The sequence below is a fragment of the Bacillus rossius genome, chromosome 11, assembly GCF_032445375.1.
Source record: "Bacillus rossius redtenbacheri isolate Brsri chromosome 11, Brsri_v3, whole genome shotgun sequence".
Lineage (NCBI taxonomy): Eukaryota > Metazoa > Arthropoda > Insecta > Phasmatodea > Bacillidae > Bacillus > Bacillus rossius.
The window spans coordinates 49,461,987-49,480,273 of NC_086338.1; the positions used below are offsets into that span (position 1 = coordinate 49,461,987).

Here is an 18,287-nt window from a genome sequence, read left to right on the forward strand (position 1 = left end):
AACAACAAATAAAATGAGATAAATACTTTAATTCTAAAATGTACTAAAATTGTATTAGAAAATATTATTCGGTTCTCCCCTGACATTCAATCTGGATCCGCCCTTGCGTGTAATACTTACAATGAATGCCCTTGACTGCTTTCAAGAAATCTGTGCATGGCGTTACAAGTCTAATAATAACTCTGACAACACGTATTTCAGTCCTTTTCATACTCCTAAAAAAAAAAAAAAAATACGGGAACGGAACATTCCATTCCGCCCTTACCGCGTTCTTAAAAACCGTTCCGTAAACAGGCATCACTTGGACATACTGACCGGTTTTAAAAATAGCGCGGTTGAGTAATCACGATAGCGCGACGGACGCGAAGCGACAGCGAAAATATCATATTGCTGTGAACATGCGGTTTATATATATATATATGACATAATATAAAGAAAGGGCTTTTTTAATACATCTAATGGTAAAGTTATAAAGATTTAAAGATATTTAATAACCTAAACATTTATATAAAAAAAAAACTAACGAAGACACAAACCATTTAACTATATAAGCCTATATATATATATATATATATATATATATAACACAAATTGTTTCTGGCCATTACAGTTTTAAATTTAATTCGGAAATTTCATTGATTATTCAGTAAACATAATCTTTAAAATACAATAATAATAATAATAGCATTAACACTGATCCAGTCAAATTAAAAAAAATTCTGAAGCTCATTTCAGTAACTTCGCACCCGCGACGCGATGGAAAATAGAAAACATCTTTACGGTAGGAAAGTCTGTCGCGCCCGTGATTTTTTTTTCCCTCGCGATATTGTTGCAGATGTGTCGAACGTGATTCACATGGAAATTATTTTGATCGCGTCCGTGACCATCATTAGAAGCTTTTATTGCTTTTTGATGTGTAAGATATTAGCTCTCGGCATACGGCATTTGGTGGGAGTGATTACGTGAATGTAACGGAAGTCACACGGAACGTAAATGTGTAGCAACCACGGTGCTGCCATCTGTGGCGGATGGCGCGAACCATAGTTTCACAAAGATGAAAGGAAACTTTATATTTTTAACTTTTCTTGTGAAGTTTAACACGATCGGCAGTATTTTGATAAAATTCCTATCCGAAAATCAGGTCCAAAGCCGGGGTTTTTGTGTTTATCGAGTTTTTTTTTAGGCCTTTATCGGAGCAATTTCATTTAATAGTTTGAAATTTTTGACTGCAAAATTGAATGATTCGATAGTCGACGTAACTGCTACGGTAGCGAATTCTAGCGGCGGGTACGGAAACTACCTGTGATTGGAAACATAATTTACATATATTTATCACGCTCGGAATTATTTCAGAGAATTCTAGGTAAATTTTCATGTACGAGTTTCGTATTATGAGTGTATTTGCAACATGAGAACACGTGGAACCACGCTTGGAATTTTTTTTTTCTTTTTCACGTCTCATCGACGAGTAACAGGTAGATGCCTGCCAAATTCTGGTTTGTTATTTGCAGACAACTGATCTTAGTTCTTATTGTACTACAGTGACTTTTTCTAGATGACCAAAAAAAAAAAAAAAAAAACAGTGGTGGTGTTTATTTAAAAAAAAAATAATAAAACTAAATTAACCGTTCACATGCAATCTGGTCGGAAGGTAAGATGAGGCAGAAGGCAGGGGACGATACACGCCGAGTTATTTGTGTTCAAGTGCGGGGAGAGTTCATCCAGGTTCCGGAAATAAAACGCGGAATTTTGCATGTGTCTGGTGAAACGACAATCAACGAGCGCAACGCATATAGATACCAGCGAGTGATCTCGGTAAACGATAATCGGGATTAGACTCCAGTTATATTCGCATTCCCTAATGCCCGGAACCCCGGGATTTATTTATCTCCTCCCCCCCCCCCTTTTCCCTTAGGGGTGTTTGAAGAGTTCGACACTTGTCCGCTAGGGACCACCACAAGTCGATGCCCCTAGAGATGGTGGCGATTGCGGCGGTGAATTAACCAACTACCTCAAAACCGTATTAGAAATTTTAATCTGGGCTGGCGACTTCTATACAGTATATATATTCAAAGGTTGTATTGAGTTAGTGTGTTGTTTCAACGTTGTTTTTTTTTTTTACCTTCTTTTCTTTCGCTGTTTATCTCAAGTCTTAACTGCGTCGCCCTGTAACCCACATTCTGAAGCTCGCAGCAATGATAAAAGAGCTGAAGTGGTTAAAGAAAGAAAAAAAAAAGAAAAAAGTTTATTCCACACGAAAACAAGCACCCTCTTGAGGAATCGGTTATGGTAAACGCTGCTGACAAATGCACGCCCGTTTTGCATGTCATGTATATTCCGGGTATTTTGCTTCAGCTACCAGACACTTTGGCCCTTCACTCCAGGCGAAGAAACTTCACAGACAGAACAACGCATCCCACGGTTATGCACTGGAAAGTGGGTTTGGTCTGCCTTGGGCCATGCTGTGCTGAGAGCTAACCGACAACCCTAGCTCGACGAGAGTTGAAACGAACGTAAGTTTGACCCGTGGCGAAGAGCAATAAAGAAGGAACTGTGGACTGACGTTATAGTCGGTAAAAAAAAAAAATATATATTTTCCAACACGGGCTGTGATCGCGGTCCGTATGGAATTACAATTCGCAACGAAAACCCACCCATGTGAAGCGCGCTCGCACGCATCACTGAACGATATTAATCATCGCAGGGAGCGCGCGAGATGAGAAACGCAACGCGCGCAGTTCACATGAGTGTGGCGGAACGCACTGCTGCAAGAAGGTGTGCGTTTGAACATCTACTGTGAAGCCAGGTAACCATTCAAATAAAGTCAGTCACCAGCTACTCCATATATATATATACATAATATATATAAATACGTATATATAAACACTTCGTCACCACTCATCTTGTATACGAGACGTGATCAAAAAAAATTACAGTGAATGAAATTGAATTTTTATATGAAAAACTGCTGTCGCTACATCTATTTGAAGTAAAACCCCAACAGCCCGATACGCTGATATAGCCAGAGTAGAGTTTAAACAAGTTGTGACTTGTCAGTTGGCTTCCAGAGTCAGAAGAGTGAGAGAGAGAGAGGGGGGGGGGGGGTCGTATTTACCGTGTCTGTCGCGCATCATGGCTGGAGACCCGTTAATTTCGCAGACACGTCTGGCCTCAGGGTAGAATTCAAAGTCATATGTATGCTCAACCCATGTGTGCTTTCCCGTTGTTTTATTTCTTAGCGAGAAGGTTTTTTATCCTGGTTAATTGGAACTACCTGATTCGCTTACTTTGTCCGAGTTGAGACACAGAATTGAAGAGGTTTCCATTTCTCCGGACGTGTTAACAAAAATGTGGGAAGAATTGTACTTTAGGATGGATGTGTGCCGTATAACTAAAAGTGCACATATTGAACATTAAAACAAATTGGTTGTCTGTAAAGTCGGTTTACGGACGATAGTTTAACGTGACAACATCATAACAAAACATTGATGAAATGATTGCATACTTTTATGAATAAAATTGAATCATTTTTATTGAAATATCACTATTTTGTATGGATACAAAGAAGGAGTGAAATGAAATCTACAATTTAATTGATAAATTTACTTTTATTTGCACTCATTAATTCAAATATGTTTATTACTTTAACGAAGAGATTATTTTAACTATAACTTTTATACATGTTTGCTATTTAACTTCTTCCGATCTGTGTTATTCTGTTAAGGAAAGGGCGATTATAGGAAAAGTAGGAAACGAATGGGAGTGTTTCAAGTTAAATGTGCCTCGAAAACGTCAAATCGATGGTTGTTCCAATCGAGTGGAAGAGAGATAGATGCGGCGCAAGCGTAGAATGAGTGTAACGGGACACAGCGTAACAGAACAATGTGCGTAACGGGACACCTTTTCGTGCGTGCAGCCGGCGTTCATCGATTTATTAGACGTTGTCACGTCAAAAAACTAGTTTAGTTTACCTTCTTTTTGATGTATGATTTGTTGTAAATAGTCGAAATTAAACTGTTATTATATGCCATTGAAACTGGGACGTTCTTTTATGGACACACTTTTATGGATATCCTGTGCATGGCCCTGACTATTGGTAAGTTTCGCGCGCGACTCGACCTCTTCGAGGCGTTATTTCATAATTTATTCGCGCACGAAACCACACTGACCTCGAACTTTAACTTTTGACGAAGAAGATGCGTTCCTTCCACCATGAGCCGAAAATATAGTGATGGTTCCTCGGCTGATGTGAAGAATCGGTTCAGGAAATTATTATTAATAATATTAAGAAAATTATTTATTTTATAATTAATTCACTAGTTTCTTAAGTACCAATTTTTAAAAGGATAAATTAACTAGGCATTAAAATGAATGAAACTCAAATTTTAAAACACTATAATATAAATTATGGAACTTATGTATTAAGACTCACTTTATACAAATAACTTCCAGGAATGAATTCGTATCATTAACTATGTCCAAAAATAACACTTATTTTGATACGCTTATAAATTTTTTATGTTATATATTATACCTTATTATTTCACTATGTATTTGAAAACGTATTAGAAAAGCAACATGGCAATGCGTTGCTGTTCAAGACTGTTGTTAGCAGATTGAACGTAAACAACTGTCTATTCTTTCTTTCTCCCTTTATCTCTCTGTCTTTTCAAACGCCATTGAAATATTTGCGCTGTACCACAAACGCCAACTGTAGGCCGCTAATGGCGCGCGCTGCTCTATACTTCCTGTTACACATTTCCGTCGCATTAACGAAATTACTCCCACCAAATGCCGTACACCGAGATCTAAGATGCTACACATCGAAAATTTACTATACTATCTTGAAAAGATGGCTCATTTAAGAAAATTCCCATCTGGACAGCATGACATTATTTCGGTTATGAATTAAGTTTAACGTCAACTCCTTGCTTCTCTTTGATTAACAATACTTAGTTCAAGGTTTAATTTTTTTTTATGATTCTTTCAAGTGAGTTATTTTCAAGCTATTTCTAGCAATAGCCTTTATACACTTTCAGTTTTTATTGCTAGAACATTGGTAGGGACTGGAAAATTTCGCAGTTTAAATTACCTCTTACACCTGCTCATTGGCAACTATCTCGTGACACCTGTCAACTGGTATTTTTCGTGATTAGATCCTGCCTTTTTCGGGGGATTTTCCATTGGCTCAGAGTCCTTCAGGTAAACTGTGGTCCAATCACTTAAGCAAAATGAAGGTGAACGAGTTTTGGGTTCTAGCCTGACGCGAAATGAATCCGCAGATTTCTCCGATATCTACCGAATGGTAACCAAACTCAGAATAGACACCCACCCCGTGGACTGAATCCTAGGGGCAGTCATTTTTCGCGAATAAATCTTTAAGCCTATTAGATTGCAACAAGGTATATGCCCGCACCAGAGGTTTCTTCCTTGTGCTTGGCGGCCGCCTGCGAGAGAAGACGTTGGTTTAAGTGACCGAGCCACTCAGGACGCATTTGCTCCTGCACTGAATTATTAGTGTGATTGGTGTTGTAACAATCGACAAGTACAATCACCCGCTCACGAAACACAGACAGTGCTGCAGTGTTTTAACTTACAGCTAGTTGAGGAATCTTTTCGCGAAGTATGCATGACCCTACTAACATCTTAATGGTTTGCACGCCACTCCCTTCCCGAACTTTTAACACCGTCTGTAACGCTCTGAGCGTTACGCGTTTTTTTTTTGACGTGACAACGTCTAGTAAATCGATAAACGCCGGCTGCACGCACGAAAAAGTGTCCCGTAACGCACATTGTCCCGTTACATTGTGTCCCGTTACGCTCAATGTATGCTTGCGCCGCTTCTATCTCTATTCCACTCGATTGGAACAACCATCGATTTGACTTTCTCGAGGCACATTAAACTTGAAACACTCCCATTCGTTTCCTACTTTTCCTATCATCGTCCTATCCTTAACAGAATAACACAGATTGGAAGAAGTTAAATAGCAAACATGTTATAAATGTTATAGTTAAAATAATCTCTTCGTTAAAGTAATAAACATATTCGAATTAATGAGTGTAAATAAAAGTAAATTTATCAATTAAATTGTATATTTCATTTCACTCCTCCTTTGTATCCATACAAAATAGTGAAAATTCAATAATAATGATTCAATTTTATTCATAAAAGTATGCAATCATTTCATCAATGTTTTTTGTTATGACGTTGTCACGTTAAACTGTCGTCCGTAAACCGACTTTACAGACAACCAATTTTTTTTTTCCTTTGCTGTCAGATGACGTCGTAGCCTCGTAGCCAACCAGTAGGGGATATCTCGCTCCGGTGGAGTCCGGAAAATATGCGTGCAGGAACGCGATGTCCGAGGGCGCTCCAGAGACGCTGCGAGGGTTCGTGAACTGCAGTCTCGTGCGCGCTTCCTGCAGTAGGATGGAAAGGTTTTTTTTTTGGGGGGGGGGGGAAGAGCGGGTGGGGGGGGCGGTAGGGGAAGAAGCAGGTCGTTTTCATCGCCGGTGCAACCCCTACACGCCAGGCACCGATAACCTTTGCAGCGCCCGCCCGAGCGTAACGCCATGAAGTTCCTGCGCTCCAGGACCTAACCGTTCGTTTGCTTCTGTGTTCTCGCGCGAGCATGCAGCTTTAAGTATCATCTGCTGGTTCGTTCTGCTGCCCCCGAGGGTTGCCGCTAAAAAAAAAAAAACTCACCCTGTACTGTAACCTCTATTACAAAAGCAAATATTACTGAACTTAAAACAAGAGACTTTTTTTTCTCTCTCCTGCCTTTTTTTTTCCGCACAAGTTGAATAATACATAATATTTAATCAGATACCATGTTAAAAACGACAAATTATAATAATTGATTCGGCACATGCTAAAAGGGCCTCAGTCCAAGCAACCCAGTTTTGAGGGGGGGAAAAACGAATGTATCTGCCTGTCTCTAAGCAAACCTTTTAGCGTACGTTAAGAATTCTCCTGGCTAATATTAGATTACCTGCGCGTGTGACTCAATCCCTTTTAGCATAGATGGTTGAAGTTATCCTATAACATGCGATTTTCATGCTTAACTCACTTTGTCAATTTTTTGTGACTGAGGCCATTTTAGCATGTGCCGATTCAAATACCCGTCATTTCGAAATATTACGTGTTAAGTATTTTTTTCTTTTTGTCACATTGTTTAACATTATTTTTTGTCATGTCTGTCCATATGAAATTATATAAATATAACTTAAAACAGGCTGGTACTAAGACTTGAAAATTAATAAAAAGGAAAAAATTTAGCACATAGAGTATTGTGAAATCCATCCTAGAGGTCATTGAAACCGCGAATTCTTCAGTTCCTAGCGATAGTTTTAAATGACATTCGTTATCATACACCTTTAAATAAATACTTATTAGACTTTCTGATGTGTAACATCTTAGCTCTCGGTATACGGCATTTGGTAGGAGTAATTTCGTGAATGGAACGGAAGTCGCATGGAACGGAAATGTGTAACCACGGTGATGCCATCTGTGGCGAATGACGCGAATCCAGTCGCACAAATACAAAGGAAAATACCTTATAGTATTAACTTTTTTTTAAACAAAATGGGCAGTATGTTAATAAAATTCCTTGTTGAAAATCAGGTCCAAAGCAGGGGTATAATATTTTTATCAGACTTTTTTTTTTTTTTTTTTTTCGTTTTCAGCGGAGCTGTTTCATTATATAGTTCAAAATTTCGCTCTGCAAATCGAATGATTCGATACTCGACATTGCTGCGGGTGCGGAGAGTAGGTACATGTGATTTGCATCCAATAAATGTAGTTACAAAAAAAAAACAATTTGCCTATATTTGTCACGCTCGGCAATATTTTTAAAAGAAGGTTTCGTTAAATTTCGTGTCCGAGTTTCTTATTATGAGTGAATTTTTCAACAAGATAACACATGGATAGGGGCAGGCATTTTTCGCGAAAAGATATGAACACTTATTAGACTGCAGCAAGGTATAACCGCACCTGTGGTTTCTTCCTTGTGATTGGCGGCCGTCTGCGAGAGAAGCCGTTGCCTTATTTGGCAGAGCCACTCAGGACGCGTTTACTTCCGCACTGAATCACTGTGATTGGTGTTGTTAAAATCGATATGTACCTGGGAAAGAAACTCACCCAATCACGAAACACAGACGGTGCTTGCTATAGTGTTTTAACTCTCATCTAGTCTCGAAATCTTTACGCGAAATCTGCATGCCCCTATACGTGAATTTGTTCGCTACCAAGGTTAGATGTTACACTTCGCGTTAACACCCGTGTCCAAGGTCATGCAGGTAGGTGTGGCAACATCCTATATTTTGCCTTGGCACGACCCGTTCACATAGTGACTCTTGCGACGACGCGCGAACGAACGACACCTGTGGTATCTACAAGTAGACCAACTGATAACACTTTCTTAAATTGGTTTTTACTCTTTCATTTAATGTTGTTCGTATATCCGGACCGTTTCTAAACGTCGTTTTGGATCATCGTAATTTTTTTTTTTTTATGTGGTCACTTTGTAAGCGTTCAATCCCTACTAGCGCCTTATTATCGTACGGCTAAGTAAATTTATCAAAATACCTAACATGCAAACAGTTGATCTAGAAGAAAAACTGGTCAAAATGGGACGCGCGGATGCTGGGCGAGAGAATATGGCCAAAGAGAAGTGAACGCGATTCTTGTGCTTTCTTCTCCTTGCCGAGACAATCCATATGATGATATTGCAAAAGAGGGGGGGGGGGGATATCTAAGAACGTTGTTGAATAGTCGTGGAAGAATCGCACGGTGACACTTCCACTATGTGCAAACAGGACTGTTAAAGGATTCCCAGATACATTTCTGACGGAATGGGAGAGAACTCTTCAATTTCAGAGGGAACAGGGTGGGTATAGCAACTTTTTTTTTTAAAAAAAAAAGGATGATCCAGCAAAAGAAAGGGCAACCATTTAATATAAGTGATCATAACGCCAATGGGAGAACGAAGCAACATCGTAAACTATGCAGAGAATAGAATTTTATGATTCGCATTCACAAGAGCGTGTTTGACAATATCTCTTCGCAACGAATGTCGCCTGACATTCCACGACAGACAAATGGGTTTTCATCGCTAGCGGCGAGAGACACGTTCGTTCCGATCACTCGAGCTATGTACGGTCGGCCATAACTACGTGAATATTCTAATTTAAAATAGTGTAAACTGAACCAAAATAAGCTTTCTTTCTTCAAAATCCATTTTACAAAAAATCATTTTAATTTATACATGTATCGGCGTCCCTGTAAATAGTTCAATCACATGGATTTGTTAACTATATATCTATTATACAGTCTTGCAGACGGTCACCAATCACTATAGATCGGAAAAATTCATGCTGCTTCAGTGATTGGATCACAGCTTACCTGAAGGATTCTGAGCCAGTGAAAAACCATCAACAAAATAAGTATCTTATCTCAAGCATCGCAATTAACAGGTGTAAAAAGTCAGTAGCCAATGAGCAGGTGTAATTTTCTGGAGTACATAGAGGATCGTAAGATGTATGGTAACAGCGAGCGAATAAAGAAGGACATTTCTAACGGCAGTCGACGTGTGTTAGAAAGAGAGAAAAAGTGCCAATTTTACTTTCACACTGCAATCTAAGAGTGGGATGCTCTATAGATGTTTACACATCACTGGAGAGTACTGAAAGAATCGCTTACTTTTTTTAAAATTAGCTTTTAGTTGAGGCAGAAATTACACACTAAGAGAATTACAGTCTATTGACAGTAATGTTACAGTTGTAGCAAATCCTAAAAATTATTTATTCATAGAGACCGGAAAAACTATCATTTTCATTCGGCAATAGCCTAGAATTCAAATACATATACCTTTATAATTATTTTGCTATTGGATTACTGTTCATCTGGACGAATCTCAACCAGTTATAAACCCTCAACCGAAGAAGGATCGAATCACAGACAAAACAAGTTGAGACGACTTACAAGTCGGCAGCCAATGAACTTGCGTTATTTGCCCAAGTGAACAGGGGAATGTTCAGTCTATCCCGAAGGCCATCGAAACCGCGAATGTTTTCCGGCCCCTATTTATTCAATACTTAACTCCAATTATTTCACAAGAGAAATTATTTGTAGCAGCCAGTTACTATTCTATGCAGGAATTACATTAAATTATAAACTATGGTTCAACGTAGCCAAGTTTTCACAATGAAACGGAATAAAAATTGTTATTGCGTATAATTTTTTTAAATCAAGATGGCGTCATTCGATTCCCATCGTTTCCCCTCGTAATTCAACCTGCCTGTAGCTGCTGTACTCGATATAGCGTACATTTATCGATATCTCCGTTTCGCCGAGAGCGGCTTTGTTATTACAGAGAGCATGCAAGTTCATTTTCAACCTCGGAGATGGAAAGGTAAACTCGCACACGTATATATTATTTGAAAAAAAAAAAACAAGTAGCCGTTCGCGTTATTGTGTTACATTCCCTCTCGTGGGATTCCGTACGCGAACAACGCGGGACTTGCAACTCGTGTCGGAGTGCCAGGGGCACCGATACCCGACGGGCTTTAATCTCGCGTGTAAGTGGATTAATATGTGGAGCTGTTGGGGAGGGGGGGAAACTGGAGCGAGGGACTGTCTGCGGGACTTAATTACACCTCCTCGCCGGCGAACAAAGCCGGGATTACGATAGCCGTCGGCTCTGACCGACGCCCGTACGTACGTACGCGCCGTCACAACTCTCCGTCACAGTCTGCGACACGCGTCTGGCTAACAGCCCGCAGAAGAGCGTGGTCGGATCCCACGCAATCGGAGTCTCTTGCGACGACGCGCAGACGGGTACCATTGTCATAAGTAGAGACCCGAAAAATTCGCTGGGTTCATTTCGTGTTATGCTAAAATTCAAATAATTATACCTTAGTGCTGCTTCTGTCATTGGTTCAATGTTAATCTGGAGGACTGAGGGCCAATTAGAGACCCCTCACTCACAGAAGTGTCGAATCACAGGCCACCCAGTCGAGACGACTCACAAGTCAGCAGCCAATGAACAGTTGGCATTTGCCCGAGTGTGTAGAGGATACTGGAGTCTATCCTGGAGGTCATTGAACCCGCGAATTTTCCGGGTCTCTAGTCATAACGACACCTGTATTTCGCGAATACATCTCGTGTCAGGCTATTTCACACGTAACTGTAGCTTTTTTTCCTTAGAGGTTTGGCGAATTGCGGGCGTGCAGCAGTACGGTAACTACGCCCTCATTGGCCCCGTCAAGTGCGGGAAAACAGCCTTCACCGACCACAGCCAAAAATTACAAGAAAAATCTACAGTGTTTTGTAAAATACCTTGACACGAAATGTATTCGCGAAATACAAGTGCCCCTAACATTGAATATATATATAATACATTACACATACGGACCAGCGCTAATTAGTTCGCCGATGCCGAGCTCTTCCGTTTAATTTTGTTCCGTGCGACCAAGTTCTTGATTGAGGTAGTAGCCATGTTTGTTCACGTTCTAAATATGTTAAAAAAAAAAAAAAAAAAAAAAACTGTTTCAAGTACAAGAACACCTAGTGTTTTATTTAGTATTTTATTATTCACGTCAAAACATAAAAACTTTAACATTGTAATAAATTAAAAGATTTAAAAAAAAAAAAAATAATCATTGCCGAAACCACGAATCAATCTCACTAAAAGAGACACGGGGTTGGCTCGGCCGGCGAGCAAGGGACTGTTTTTTTTGGACTCGCTGTGGAGCCTCGAGCGCTACCTTGCGACCTTGAAGCCGTGCCAAAATGGCGATCGCGTTGCGGGATAAGTGAAAAAAGGAGGGGGGGGGGGGTTATATATAAAAAAAAAGAAAATAAACAGAAGCAAAGCGGACTGAAGAGATTGACATGGTCACGGATTTGGCGAACCCTAAGGGGGCAGCGGGAAAAACAATCAGGGCCCCTTTCGCGAATTGAATGAATAAAAATTTGAAACTGGTTGCCCCCCCCCCCCCGAGCACAATGCCCGTGTGACTGACAGTCAAATGGGAGCGAGATGACTCGCGACATTCGGAGACCCGCGGGTCGTTAATAACCGCCAGGTCGTGCTTCGACTGCTGCGTCATCATCCACTCCCCACGAGTCGGAGAGAGAGAGAGAGAGAGAGAGAGAGAGAGAGAGAGAGACCTAGAGTACATACGCACTCTGGATCCGAACCGGACACCCGAGTAAACCGTGCATCATCTTACTTACTCTCGGACAGGGCCGGCGCGTCCACACAGGCGGACTAGGCAACCGCCCAGGGCGCCAAGTAGCTGGGGGCGGCGCAGCACGGCACATAACAGCTCATATGATATGTTTAACGATTATTGAAACTAGATGAAAATGGATTTTTGTAACAGTTTGGAATGTTTATATTGATATAAGTAATTATTTGATGTCCACGGCGACATGTTTATGATTTGTAATAAGAAAAAAAGTAAAAAAAAAACACAAGCCTGCTTACATTTGATTGTTGACAAAATCTTGAGCTTACGTGATGTATTTAGAGGCAAGGAAATTTTTTTTGGGGTGTCCGGCGAGGGGTATTAAGGTTTTTCGCCTAGGGCGCCAATTTACCTTGCACCGGCCCTGCTCTCGGTACAGAAGTCGCGTGGAACGGAAGGGAAGCCTAAGATGTGCATCAAGTTCTGGCCCTGCCCGAACACGCCCGAATATTCACCTTCGGCCAACCTCGGGTTTATTTATATATATTTATATTTCTCTGTTTATTTTAATGTAGCTATACTAACCTAACTAACCGTCCATAGTGTTTTAAAGTGTTTTAATGTAGCTAACCTAACCGACCACTTTAAATATTTGAATTAATTTATTCCTGCGCAAAAATAAAACAAATCCCGAGGTTGGCCGAAGGTGTTTATTCGGGCGTGTTCGGGCAGGGACAGAACTTGATGGACATCTTAGGCTTTTCGGAACGGAAAATGGCGTGACCACGGTGCTGCCAACTGTGGCGGATGGAGCGAACCAAAGTTCACGAAGCCAACGGGAAACTATAGTATTAACTGTTTAATGAATTTCAACCAGATGGGCAGTGTTTCAATAAAATTCCTTGTCGAAAATCTGGCCAGACGGGTTTTAGTTTTTTTTAAAATTATTTTTCGCTTATACTGGAACCGTTTCATTATATAATTTAAAATATCTGTCATTCAAACAGTCCAAATTATATATTTTTGATTTCGAAAAATACAACTTCCATCCCCCAGACAGAAGTTAAAATTTCAAGGGGGAAAAAATCTTTTTATTCGAATTGCTCTATAATATATATATATATATATATATATATATATATATATATATGCACTGCGTAAACTTTATATCCAATGTACAATGTACTGCAAATATTTTTCTCTTACAGAAATTGTGTAACCAAATTTTTATAATATTTTTTGAAATATTAATTTTAAAATAGTTTAAATCAAAAGTAGTACAATTTCTAATGCGCATAAATAATTAAACGCGCCGTTATTTTATTTTAGGGTAGGGTTTTCACGTCTGTATGATCATAATTAAATTGAAATGTTGATTTGGTTAAGCAGGGGTGCCCACAATGGGGGGGTAACGACGCAGACTGCGTCATTAAAATTTCGGGGGGGGGGGAGGGGGGGTTAAAAGACGAGAAAAATGTATATATTATTTACATAATTATATCTTCTAATGTGAAAATACGTTTCTGGTGCTTTGATAATTGAAAGGGATCTTGTAAATCAAATTGGCAACCCCGCACTTTCCTCAACAAAAGCAGTTTGGCATCTGTCGGTTCAGGATGGAAATATTACCTGATATGACCAAAATTATTATTAGAAAATCAGTTTTAATTAATGCAAAATGTGATAAAATATAATACTAAAACAGTATAATATAATAAAATAATTGAGTAAATCATTGAGAAAATGGCATAAAAAATTTCTGGGGGGGGGCGCATCATTAGGTTAGGGGGGGGGGTGAGTCATAGTGTTTGGGGGGGGGGCACCTCTGGGTTAAGTAAGCGACATTTAACATACTCCAAATAGTTAAAAAGTTATGAAATCGCGCATAATTGTGTTTTTCGTAGATTTCAAAGAGCTATGCGCCAGTGTCGTGTAATATGACTCAGATTCGACAGTTTTTAAAAGTAGTACCAGAGGCCTACGTATCATTCCGCCTGTGTTGTACTGTCAAAAGGTAAACAACTATCACGTGTTTGTTGTCAATGCGTGTGAACAAACACCGTGTGATGCTTCGCGTGTGATCTTTGAGAACTGTCAAGTTTTAGACAAGTTGCGTGGCACAGGCTATACCTATACTTAACGCGCTTATGCTAATCAGATAATGCTGGGAAAAAAATTGATTTCTCAGTTTTTCTTCTTTATTATGTTCGTAATTTCTCGAGTTTGTCACTATTATCTTTGAATATATATACTGTATAGAAGTCGCGAGTTGATAGGATTTACTCTACGTTTTTCAGAAGCGTATGATGAGCAGCTTGGGAACTTCACCGCTGCAGTGCGCTGCCGTAACGCCCTGTATCGTCTTAGTTGTTATTTACGCGTTAGAGCGCAGCTCTGTCGCCCGCTGTCATTCCCCGCACCCCCCATCTATCATTCACTGCAGCTCAAGTTCGTTCATCAGGAGGGGGAAGGGGTGTTTGAAGAGTTCGACACTTGTCCGCTAGGGACCACCACAAGTCGATGCCCTAGAGATGGTGGCGATTGCGGCGGTGAATTAACCAACTACCTCAAAACCGTATTAGAATTTTTAACCTGGGCTGGCGACTTCTATACAGTATATATATTCAAAGCTATTATGCACGAAGTCTAACAAGGCTGTCAGGATAGTGTGCGGCCCGCTTTCAAGTTAATAAATAACCGCTGCATGTAATTATACGTCCCAGGGGAAATAATTCCATCAATAAGGCAGGGGTGCCCACAAGGGGGGGTAACGACGCAGACTGCGTCATTAAAATTTCAGGGGGGGGGGGGGGTTTGTCAAAAGACGAACAAATATATATATTTACATACTTATAGCTTCTAATGTGAAAATACGTTTCTGGTGCTTTGATAATTGAAAGGGATCTTGTATATCAAATTGGCAACCCCGCACTTTCCTCAACAAAAGCAGTTTGGCATCTGTCGGTTCAGGATGGTCCCTATCCCCTCTTCGACAACAAGCGCATACACTCATATGACCAAAATTATTATTATTATTATTAGAAAATTAGTTTTAATTAATGCAAAATGTGACAAAATATAATACTAAAAAATTATAATATTATAAAATCATTGAGAAAAAGGCACAAACAATTTCGGGGGGGGGGGGGATCATTAGGTTAGGGGAGGGGTGAGTCATAGTGTTGGGGGGGGGGGGGGGCACCTCTGAATAAGGGAGTCACCTCAGAAACCACCGAGACTTGCTTTGAATGTTAACAGTCTGCCTTCAAGTAATTTATTTCTTAATACACAGCCCGCTTGAAACAGCGTGATAATAACTATATCTTCAAAAGCCAAATAATGGTTTACTTGCCATCGTTAACGTGGTTTACGCATTTTCTATTGGTTTATGCTAGACACGTCTTAATGTATTAAAAAAATTAATAAAATATAAACTGTTACTTTTTAATTTAACTACTATTCCTTCCACATATGGTATTCCAGTTTCCTAGCTTGATTGAAAAATATGACGTGGGACACAAACTCCCATAAATACCTCATTTTATTTCGTTGGCAAGATACTAAAATTTTCTATTTTTAAAATTGTCATCTACAAAGGAAGATTATGTATGTTTACCAAATACACTAGGGCGAAAGTGCAAGAATCTTGCGGTTTTCTCTCAAAGAAAGCTTCTGCGCGTAATTACATTGATTTTAGTGTTGATAAATACACTATCAGTGGAGTAGAGGGGGGAGGAAGGGAGAGTTATTCTCCCCTCCTCGGAATTCTAAGAAATAAAAAAATTATATCGTTCCCACCAAAAAAAAAAAGGGAAGAATTTAATAGCTGAAAGCAGGCAAGGAGATTCTATTTACCCCCTCCCCCCAAAAGCCGCTAAAAAATAATGAGTGCGTGCACTTATGTACGCGCGTTAGAAGAAAAGTCATACTTAATGTAATAAAAACTTACTTCGATTTAGCATGCAAATAATTAGTAGATATAATAAAAATACTCGAGTGATATTATACGTACGGTTTGTAAAGTATAAATTCCTTCATATTAAAAATAAATGCCAGCTAGCGTCGCGCTTATCGTCCCGCGTCGCTAACACACATACCACCCCTGACCAGAAGGGACCCCCTTAACACTCGAAGGTGCGAGAAAAAAATGGTGTCCCGCAGACGGGATTCTGGGAACATGCCAAACCCTCGATAGCCACAGAGAATTATCCGGGCACAATGGAAAAGCGTTGGCGAAATGGAAGGGGGCGGGGGGGGGGGGGTTAGTGTGGCCTTTGAATATATATACTGTATAGAAGTCGCCAGCCCAGGTTAAAATTTCTAATACGGTATTGAGGTAGTTGGTTAATTCACCGCCGCAATCGCCACCATCTCTAGGGCATCGACTTGTGGTGGTCCCTAGCGGACAAGTGTCGAACTCTTCAAACACCCCTTCCCCCTCCCTTTGAACGACCTTGAGCTGCAGTGAATGACAGGTGGGGGTGTGGGGAATGACAGCGGGCGACAGAGCTGTGCTCTAACGTGTAAATAACAACTAAGACGATACAGGGCGTTACGGTAGCGCACTGCAGCGGTGAAGTTCCCAAGCTGCTCATTATACGCTTCTGAAAAACGTAGAGTAAATCCTATCCACTCGCGACTTCTATACAGTATATATATATTCAAAGGTGTGGCACCGCTGCTAGTAGGATTAGGCGTGTAGCGCTAATGGATCACTTGCTACCTGCATCACTTCCCAATGCCTTCCTGTCCACAGGTAGGAGCGCTGGCGGGCCAGCATCGTCGGTGGAATCCTTGTAACAGTACATAAATGACGATTTAATATATCGCAATAAAGTAAAAACAAATTACAGTATTTCTCAGATTTTTTACATTAGTTTAGCCACATTGAACTAGCATCCACGGATGTTCAAGATTGCAGCATAAATCTTGGCTACAAAATAAGACTTAAAAATTGATGGCCCTGTTGAATAATAAAATAAGACTGTTACAAACATACAATTCCATGGTTTCGTTTGAATTTTGCTCCAAATTTGTTTTCTATATACTTACAGGGTTTTTTTTCCGTCGGATTGTCAGGAACTTCTTCGATAAAAATTTTAATGCGACTATGAACAGTTATTTAATTATTTTTTTTAAGTGATTTCAATTTTAATTGTAAACTATTTAAAGTGAGCTTTAAACCTCATGAAATCGTTTCGTTACAGGTGAAAATAAAATGTAGGTTGAATATGAATAAATAAAATATATTTACTCTGATTTGTTTAATCCATTTTAATAATTTACTTAAAATGATGATTATACTGAATATAAATATCATTTATTTACTAGCTCTTATCAGTTGTCAGGATGGCCGAGCGGTCTAAGGCGCTGCGTTCAGGTCGCAGTCCACTACTGTGGGCGTGGGTTCGAATCCCACTTCTGACACATATATTTTACTAGTATTAAATAAATTCAAATTCCTTTTGTTAATATCTAATTTACTTCAGTTTTACTTTTATTCCATCCAAATTATGTAATAGAAAGCTAGTAGGTTTCATTTGTTTTTTTTAAACTATTGATTTCCAATAAATATTTTGAAATAAAATTATAGGAAACGCAAACCCTTAAACATGTATTCCGCTACAAATAAGGTAGCAAATTTAATTTTTGCCCAGAATAACTCTCATTCTCACCAGTATTGAATTTCTCGGGACGAGACATTCGACATTCACATACATTAGAAAGATAATACGGTAATTTTCTCTCGTGATTTATCTTACCGTGCCGCCGGTAACCGTTGAAAACATTGAACCGGGTAGAAAGTATTCGAACGATAGAAAAAAAATAATAATAATTGTTAATTGGACATATCTTGCAAAAAAAAAAAGGCGGTTGATGTATCAATGGTTCACCTCCCGTTACTCTTCCATTACCCTTCCCTGCTGTCCCAGTGGCGAGACATTGATGAGTGAACGGGGCAGGGACAGAGGGAGACTGTGTGTGCGCCTGTGTGAAAGAGAATGGGGAGGTAAACGTGCGCAGTGGGTCACTGCGCAGATCCGCGCAGCGCGTGGCATCGTCTGCTACCGCGCTCCCTTCGCCGAGCGGCGCCA

The 18,287-nt window shown here is 39.8% G+C and overlaps 1 non-coding gene across 1 annotated transcript; it reads left to right on the forward strand.

Annotated features, from left to right (window-relative positions):
* The first annotated feature begins 17,535 nt into the window (after window positions 1-17,535).
* Window positions 17,536-17,619, forward strand: Trnal-cag (transfer RNA leucine (anticodon CAG)). The gene has a single exon. It is a non-coding gene; the product is annotated as a tRNA-Leu (tRNA).
* The last annotated feature ends 668 nt before the right edge of the window (window positions 17,620-18,287 follow it).